Consider the following 8,305-nt stretch of genomic DNA (forward strand, 5'->3'; position numbering starts at 1 on the left):
ACGTGCGCCTGATTCCGCTTTCCTTTCCCGGCGAGCAGCTCCCGGGACAGTGGCATCCCTCTTCAGGAATCGGCGACATCGTCCATGCGCCCCACATTCGTCATACGCCATCACACCGGCCGGGTGTCGAAATTTACGCTGGTTTCCCTGCGTTTGGTTCCGCGAAAACTCCGGTTTGGATCCCAAAAAAAAACCCGCCCAAACAACGACGACAAGCGAACACCACCATCAGCAGCCGGAGACGCGGTGGTGCAGGAGACGAGAAGGTCATGTTTATAAATAGTTAATTAATTAATGATATTCGGATAAATGTTGATAATTAAGTAGCATTCTTAATGAAGCGATAATCAAACGTGATGTGCGTCGGAATGTACCGCGCTGGGTCGGTACGGATGCTGGCCGAGCACGTACACCGACCGAGGGATCGGCAGGACGCAGGAGGGTGTACGAGGCAAGGACTTAGAGGTTGCCAGGGTGATGAGTTATGAATACCGTTGTCAATGGCGTCAATGGCAGCAACAATGGCTGATAATGCCAGGCCAGTAAGGTCAACTCGTGCCCCCCTTGAGGCCATTCCACTGGCGTTTAAGCCACGCACCCAATTCGAGGGGGGGAGCTCCTGGCAAATCTATACAACCTGGCAACCGGCACCGGTCGGTCGTTGTCGTCGATCGATTGCATTTATAGCGAGCTCACCAGCACCACCACGAGGCAGGCAGGCAAAAAGCAATAAGTGACCAATTGAAAAGGAAGCGACCGAACGAACGAACGAACGAACGAACCGGCGGCCAACACTCTGCATACCCATCCCCAATGCTGCTGCTGCTGCTGCAGAGTGCACTGAATGCAATTCCGTTCTTTTCCCTTTTCCCCAGGGAGGTGGATGTCTGTGTGCGTGCGCACGTTGCAATCACTAACCCGGTTTGTGGTGTCGGACCCGCTGGATAACAGCAGGAGTTGGTGTGGTCGCGACAGCGCAGGGATGCAGCAGTAGTTGCAGTGCCAGCAGCAGCAGCAGCGCCGTGTGCGGCTCGTTGGATCGTTTCCACATCCACAAATCGAATTGTTATTTTTGCTTCTCCTTTATGTGGCCCCCTTTCCCCTCCCCCCTCTCTCCGTTCACGGCATTGGCATTGTCCCTTCTGCAATGTGTCAGGCGTGCATTTCAGGCCTTCTGCTTCGGTCGCTCGCTCGCTCGCTCGTTTGAATTATTGTCCCCATGCCCCTCTCCAGGCCGGAGCATCCTGATGCATGGCTAGCTGGGTGGCTGGCTGGAAGTGTGCCTGAGGAGGTGGCCCTCGGCCAATATTGCCCGATATACCGACCCGATGGGCCTGTGGGCTGTGAAGCGAAAATAAAACATATTCCAGCACTTGGACCCCATCCCCCCCCCCCCCCGTCCAGCGATTGGTGGTTCGCTCGACCGAAATGGGCCAGCATCCGGGGATCCCAGATCGGGGTGTTTCATTGGACCATCATCGGTTTAGTGATCATCGTCGGACGGGCGGACGGACGGTGAGATAAAAATCGGAATCCTCCAATCTCGGCTCATTTGTGGGAGGGCGAAAAGGGATCGGAGTACCGGGAGGAAACTGAGGTCCAACTGAGGTCGGTTTTGATGTTTATTTTTGTCACCACACCACAGGCTCATCGGTGGCTGTCGGCCGATCCAGCAACCAGGAGCGTCCAGGAGCCGGAGGATTCGGAGAAACTTCCGGCCTCTCCGGCCTTCCGTCGCTACCGTGTGTTCGTATTTCAAAATTCCTAAGCTGGCAGCACCCGTAAAGCTTCGATTCCCTAAGTCCAGACGCCAGAACGAGCGTCGCTCCGCACAGACGGCTAGAAATCTGGCTAGGAAAAAGGCTGGGCTTCCAAAAAAAAAAAACAAAACGAAAAGAAAGAAAGGGACATAGAATGGTCGCATAATCGTCGATGTCGTTTGGGCGCGTCGATCGTCGTCGACGTGGCGTAGGATAGAAAGAAGTTGTTTTTCTTATGCCCGCTCGCCATTCGCCGCCACCTCAATGCGGCACAATCTGTGAAATGCATCTGAAATTGGTTCACCTTCCTTCGGTTGCACCCCCGGAGGAGCTCGTACACTGGATGATGACTGCAGCCAAAGCTAAATCAGTTCTCCTTCGTACGCGCTCGTTTCGTCTGCATCTCCATAAGCATAATCGATGATTTCCGTTCCCTCCACCCTTTTGTTTAGAACGAACGAGCATAATGTGCTGCTCTGGAGGAGGAGGAGGAGGAGAAGAAGATAAAACATTTGCAAGAGATGACAGACAGTGCAGAGCCCTTGCAGGGTGGGAGATAACAACAATAGCAGCAGCAGCAGTTTTTGCATTTACGGATCGCCGGCATTTTGTTTACGGGGACAGCTAGGATTGCAGGAGGATTTTATGGAGCACCAGCACCACCAATTCTGAGTCTGGGAGTGCAAGTGAAAAACAAACAAATAAATTACGCGACACGAATAGCGACGAGGTGTGAGTAGCAAAGAGTTCTGCTAGTGCTTGCTGAAGGCGAAGGCATGTTGGAGCATTAGAGCGTTTGTCTTGGAGGTGAAACTGGGTCAGAATAAAGAAGAATTGCACCATCCTGATCCTCCTAGAGGAGGGATTGTTAAGATCCTCGCCTGTGTTCGCACAAACATCAAAGAACTCATTCACTAGAGGGCGTGAAAAGGGGGGGCAGCTGTTCTAAAGTCCTTTGCTATTGACCTACCTATTGCTGTAATCCCCCGCTTTCATCTCATCCGTTCGTTCTGCTTCATTCAATCGATGGTAGTCGTTGGAAAGGTTCCTTTAACTTTGCTTCATTCTTTTTTCACTCAACTTCTTCTGCTGCTGCAGCTTGGACGCGCGTCTTTAGTCGCTTGAGTAGCTCCCGCTCTCGTCCTTCCCAATTCCTGGAAGACATCAATTCCTGCTGGAGAGATAAAACGAACGCAATTGAAGGCATCGCATCGTAAACGTCGTGTGCGGTAGCGTAGACGGAAGAAGAAAAGATGAGTTTCTCAGGTATCATCGCAGTTGGCGCTTTTTTCCCCCCCGTGCGAGACGAGTGCCTTGGTGCCATTCGCCATCACCTTTTTTTAATCTTCAGCCCGCAAACTCCCCAAAAGAGGGGCACCCTGGGGTCCCCGGAATGGATCGGAAACGGCGTCAACTTACCACCGGTGGTAGTAGTAGTAGTAGTAGTGGTGCCGCAGCAACATCGCTGGACAGAAAACACCGCAACATGAATAACTTAGTGAAGTTTTATTGAGATTTATTGCAGAAAGTGGTGGTCCTGGTGGTGGTGGCAGCCAGACCAGCCTGCTGCTGTTATTGTTCTCAGTCCTTCAGTCGCACGGCAGACGAGTCAGATTTTACGCCATCCGTGCCATCAGATGATCCATCTCGAGGATCCGACAGTGGAATGGAAGGATGAACGAGAGTCCGCCCGATGCCCGTGGCACTAAACCGCGGTCATGAAAGTTCAATTCAAACACAATCTGGACGCCTTCTTACAGTCGTTCCCCTTTCCGTCGTGGTGACATTTTATACGCTGGAAAAAGTTTCTTTTTTTAAGTTCGCCATAAACATTGATACATTCCCGGGGAAATTGTAAACACTCCAGGCCGATCCAGGACCTGGAATTCAGGCTGGTCCAGTTCCCGCTGCTCAATGGGCCATCGTGGCGACCGTGATTGAGTTCATCAGCGGGGATCATTAAAATTGAGATTGACACGAAATGGTGGCACTGCCATTTCGTCAGGTGTTCCGCACTGTTTCTGTTCCATTACGACTGAAAACACAAAACTATTGCTGGTGACTGGAGCTTTGAATGTTTAATTTAATGTTCGGGCAAGCATCGGGCGATTCGTAGTTCGGAGACAATTTCCGCGAATCCTCTAGGGGGCGCCACGTTTTCGCTATTTTGCTCGGCAATAAATGAATGAACTTGGGTGTCAGAATACCTCCCAGATTCATTAGAAGACCATCCGTTGGTTGGCATGCCTAACGTGGAACTAGGAAGGAAGTTCTCTGTAAAAGGAAGTGTCGGAAGGTGGCCTGAAAATGGCTCTGGTTGAGTAATTTAACTGTGCCAGTAACCGGGCAAGCTGCAAGTTTAATCTCGTCTCAATTCTCACCAACTTTCAGTGCCGGAGACCGTCCTCTACGTGACCGTGGAACGATGCTATTGGATGGGAGTGGCGAGGGTTGACATCTTGTCGCGCGTTGTAGTGTAGTGATAAAGGTGAACAATTACATCGCAGCCCGTGAAGTTACCGTGAACTTTACCAACCCCGCCAGACGAGGTTCTCATGTGGTTGCCGGTGTCAAGTGCTTGGAACAGAAGCAATCAGCCAGCCACACCACAAAATGCCGTGCCGTGTACAGTATACAGGGTGCGCCATCAGGTGGTTCTGGATTTTAAAGTTGAATAACTTTGTGATTTTTCAGCCGATTTTTGAAAATGAACGACTTTTATTTAGGTTATTCTATGCCATTTTAGTAATGAATCCCTTCACGTTGAAAGAGCGGATTGAAATTGTCACACTTTACATTGTTCAATAGTGAAAAACTGCGTTCGCCGGTTTTGATGGCGCCTGACTTTTTTTCTGTGGGTCTATATGAAAAGTAAGGCTTATGCCAACAAAACAGAGACTATGAAACAACTTAAAGCAAATATAAGAGCTGAACTTGCAAAAAAAAATCCTAAATGTTGTCAAATACAATGCAAAATGCCCGAAAAAAGGCCGCTTTTTGTGTGTCGAAAGAAGGCGATCATTTGAACGATATCATAATTTGAGTTAATCATCAATAAATGGCATACAATACCGTAAATAAAACTGTTTTATTTTCCGCAACCGGCTGAAAAATGACAGACTTATTCAACTTTAAAATAGGGAACCACTTGATGGGGCACCCTGTAGTAGAGTGTAAAAAAAGGCGAAAAGAGAAGAAAAGGGCAAAAGGGTGCGCAAAAAAAGAAAAGGGGAGATGGAATTCTGAGCTGATTGTTCTGACGCCAGGACTTCCGGGTGATGATGATGAGAACGGTACAAGGCACGAACAGGCCTCACCGTCCCAGTACCACCGGAACGCCGCCGTGATTCCTTTTGCTAATGTAAACGTAGTGTAATGGTGCATAAAGAATGACTTGTGTGTGACTGGACTGGAAAGGCCTACAGTCCGGCCCCATACGATCCCTTGGAGCAGCATGAGGTGGAATGCATCACCGAGTCGAGTCGAGACTTGCCGCGGGAACAGTTCCACCGCGCACAGTGGGAAAAGTCAGCAACTTCGCACGATGCGCTGCACACCGATGTAATGAAACACCGACGATGTGTTCGTGGCTTTGCCATGGTTTCATGGCCACGAAAATACACACCACATGGGATATTATGTGGCGAAATGGCTCGGTATTTCGTGGGCGCACGGGCATTGCAGAAGTTGCTCATTTCATCTTCTCCGTCGCCACCGCCACCAAACGTTCCCGGACCCGGTTCGGTGTTTGGACAAGAACACCGCCGCGCACCGGAACGTCATCGTCTCGTCATGTGTCGATCCCCGGGACCCCGAGAGAACTTACAGACTCGCTTTGGCTTCGCTGTAGTTTTAATATTCATTACAAGTGTACCAAGAGCACCCCGGAAAAGGTGTTTGTGGGACGAGGAAGCCGGAAGTGGTCTTCTCAAACATCTCGCTCTCTTTCTGCCTCTCTCTTGCGCGAATATAGACCACCACTAACCTCTGCTTCTCTCTCTGTCGCCAATTTGCCGCCGCCGCCAACCATACGATGGCTTTCAGTGAACGAAATCACGGAACAGGGACATTGGCCACTGCCTGGAGCGTATAAACACTCGACAACGACTGAAGTGACGTGTGCTCTCACGTGCTGGTGTGTTGGTGGCTACTGGCTTGGGTTTTGTAACGTGGCGCAACAAATTCAACAAACAACCTGAAGCTTCCTGAAACCCCTACACACCCAGTGGCTGGCCGCCCTTTCGGCGTTCCATTCTGTCGAAACCGGAGCAATACCGACTGAAGGCGGAACTGCAGAGTACACATACACCTGGCCTGGACCGAATGATGAAAGTATTAAATTTTCCACTGCGGTTTTGTGCTGTCTTGGGAGTCGGACCAGCGACCAGCGAACGAACGGACGAACGAACCAGCGGCTTACTGCTAGCAAGACACACATTTGTCACTCCTGCAGCCCCGGCCCTGCGCGGTTCGGTTGGCCTAGGTCAAGCAGAATGCGTACCGCCGCACCATTTCCGCGCCGCGGCTGTGGTCCGTCCACTCGGTCCTTTATCGTGGCCGCTAGTCCGCCCGGAAATGCAAATTCATTATGCATCAAATGAGATACGGGATAGCGATTCGGTGTAACGGACGGTGTATGATAACGGAGCGGAAACGAAATAGATGGCAACCTTGCGTTGTCGTACTCGTCACGGGGTCCTAGGGGACACTGTGACCTGTGCTGGTGCCGGTTGTTGTTAGCTCGTTATGCAAAAACGCGTGCCGCATTGTAGGATAAGTGCAAGACACTTTATGGAGGGTAAGGGAACCACCCGCAAACCCTACAATGTCTTATGTGCGTTGTGTGCGCGGGAGTGATGGATGGCCGTGCGCGGTGTTTTGTGTTAACGGGAACGGGCCACTTTAGGGTGCCAGATGATTGAAGCGTTAGCTGGAGCTTGAAATTGTTTTAGCAACGCAGATCGTTCAGATTGGTTTAATTTAGGTTTGGTTCAAGTTCGATAAGAGGCTGTGTTTTTATTAAATTCATGACTTTATTCAATATTTCGTGTTTGAATTGAAGATCCATTTTTTCAACACTTTAACATTCAGCAAAAATAATGGAGTTTGAGATAATTTACCCATTTAAAATTCAATTAAAAATCTCTGAAAGTACCGGTTACCTGGCGCCTCCATCATCGGATTTCGGCAACGGAGCAACATCATTTCCTGTCGCGGCCATCAGTTTTCGAATTGCCTTTACCTCTTTGGGCAGGAAAAAGCAAATTTAATAAAGCCATGCACCTCCAAATTATGCTGTGGAATGGCCCGCAGACTAGTTGATACTAGTTAAAAGTTGCTGCCAATTGCCTCGCTGTTACATTCATACGCGCCACGCATGCTAATATGAGCTTGAGAGCCCTGATCTATGTCGTACGATAATTGTACAATAGTTTGATAATGTTACTTGATGAAAAACTGATTATCTAGCATTATCATAACTAAATTAATAGCTCAGAGCACATAGATTGCGCACACAAATAAAATTAAAGTTGGATGCTTGCGTCATCAAAATTACACTTTAGTGAAAGAAAATATTAAAGTGAATGATAGTTATGTTAAAAATTATGTTTACCATCTACAAATTGGAGCCACGAATCTGTCTCTTTCCCATCAAAACGACATCAAACGGCCCCACGACAGCTCCCGTTTGTTCCTGAAAGATCGATTCAAAACTTTACTTCTGCGCGAGAAGTGTTTGAAGTTCTGCTGCCGGCCCGGTCTACTAGATTTGATCAGAGAGCAATGCTCGAGAGAGGCGTTGAACGAACAGTGACAGCTACATACGTCAAAACGAGCAAACGGTAACGACTTGTATCAATAATAATTACCACAAATATAGATACAAACGATCCGCGAACCAGAAGAACGAACCCCAAACAAGAAAGAAAAGGCAGAGGAGGAGGAAGAAGAAAGTTGAACCCATCCATCGCCGCGATGTACAAAGTTCTCCGATTATAATCAGGAGGAAAACATGTCGGAGCGTAAGTTTTCTGTGGGGCCAGGGCTCCATCCCATCATCGCAAAGCTTCTCCACATCTTCAGCAGCAGCCGCTGCTTCGGGCGTGTAATTGATTGATATGGCAGGATAGCCGCGAGCTGCCTAACCATCGGAACCGGGGATCACCGGGAAATGTTATCAAGAACATACGCCGCCCTCTATTCCGAGGAAAAGTTCCGGCGAAACTGTGCCAGGGCCACTGGCCACGCGGTGTAATGATAAAGAGCGGTGGATTTTGCGTGTGCGTGAGATAAATGTAGCGAACATTTGCGTCCCGTTCGCCTTTCCCTTCGCTTTCGCTTGCTTGTTGCCCTGTTTGGCAGAAGTTGTGCCTGCCAGGCCTTGGCCAATAGATGGAGAGAAAAGAAGAAAAAGAAAAGAGGAAAAAAAGAAGCATTTAATGAAACGACGGCATTGGCGCAGGGATGCAATCATTAATGGACTATCATTTCCTCTTAATGACTTGTGAGATTTTTTTGCTCACGCAAACGGGCCAGCGTCTTTT

This window comes from Anopheles aquasalis, chromosome 3, assembly GCF_943734665.1.
Source record: "Anopheles aquasalis chromosome 3, idAnoAquaMG_Q_19, whole genome shotgun sequence".
NCBI classification, from domain to species: domain Eukaryota; kingdom Metazoa; phylum Arthropoda; class Insecta; order Diptera; family Culicidae; genus Anopheles; species Anopheles aquasalis.